The sequence below is a fragment of the Habropoda laboriosa genome, unplaced genomic scaffold, assembly GCF_001263275.1.
Source record: "Habropoda laboriosa isolate 0110345459 unplaced genomic scaffold, ASM126327v1 scaffold143, whole genome shotgun sequence".
Lineage (NCBI taxonomy): Eukaryota > Metazoa > Arthropoda > Insecta > Hymenoptera > Apidae > Habropoda > Habropoda laboriosa.
Window position 1 is genome coordinate 2809399 of NW_017100404.1, and position 1434 is coordinate 2810832.

Consider the following 1434-nt stretch of genomic DNA (forward strand, 5'->3'; position numbering starts at 1 on the left):
CGGAACGGTCGAGCGAACGATTACGAACGAACGAGCGAGCTAGACGAGAGCGAAGCAAGCGAGCGAGGCGAGCGTGCGAGCGAACGACCGACCGACTGAACCAACGAGTCAGGCCGTCCGTCGTCGTTGCTCCGCCGCCGAAAGCATCGGCTCGGAAATCGAGCGGCGCTCGTCACTCCTCGCCGGACGATCGACGAGGATCCGTGAGTGAGGCAGGTCGAGGAGGAGCTGCTGGCTCGCGTTCGCCGCGTGAATCGTTGACGGGTGTGAGCCCGCGCGAGCCTCTCTTCCGTTTCTCGCGCCTCCACCATTTTTTTCTTCCTTTTTCTGACTTTTTTTTTTGGAATCGTGCCTCTGTGCCCCCCGCCTGCTGCTGCCTTTGTCGTGTTCACACGTGTCTCGACGTTCACGAGTAAAACTACGAGAGAGAGAGAGAGAGAGAGAGAGAGGGAGATTACCCGCGAGGAAGAGAATAAGAACCGCGAGAAGAACGGACGGAATGGAACGATTATGACGGTACGCGGGTGGTGTAACGTGGTGACGTGTGTCGCTCGATCATGATACGATCGTTGGTCAGCTGGCCGGAAGACGCGTGACTTTTGAGAGAAAAGCGAAAATTTGTAAGAAAGAGACGTAGGAAACTCGAGAAAGTACGCCGCTGGTGGTGCACGGTGACAGGACAGGACACGGCGCACACACCGTTCTTGCCTGGGGACCGCTCTCCGGAACGAAACGGAACGGAAACACGTCACTCTTCTACAGGTGTTTCGAATCGATTCCTCGGCCTCCACCAGACGCCGCTTCTTCTCTCCCCCTGTTTCACCGTGCTTCGTCTCCTCGTGGATGGTGTGATGTTCAGTGAGTTTCCTTCGCCGGACACGTGATCCGCTAGTCTGGACAGGGCCTGTCTCTCGCTTCTCGTCGCGTGCCTCTTTCGGCAGAGCAGTTTCTCTCTCGAAGCTCGCGCGTTCACCGGACGTGAAATTTCACCGGGTACAGAGGAGCATTCGACGCGCCTCGTTTAATATTTCTCGTACCTGAGAACGACAAGCGGACATATTCCATTCTCGCTCTCCGTAGACCACAGTGTTTTCCGTAAGAATCTTTTCTCGGATAGAATCGATAGATACTTTGACACAGTGTTATCGTTTTGAGAAAAAAAAAACACCCAACACGCGAGATCGATTTCGTCGTCTGTTCGTCGTTTCGACAAAGAAACGGAGAGAGAGAGGGAGGTGAATTTTGCAAGTTGGAGGAAAATCGTGCAGGAAGGATTTCTCGATGATTGTCGAGAGGCGACGAACGGTGAGGCGCGTCGCGGCGACGTCCGCGTAAGAGACTTTCTCGCGGAAATGCGAGAGTTGATATTGTTGTTCGCGTGCGATCGCGTGGCCCGGCCTGTGCGCGTCCGTAGAGTCGCGTGACACCGATTCG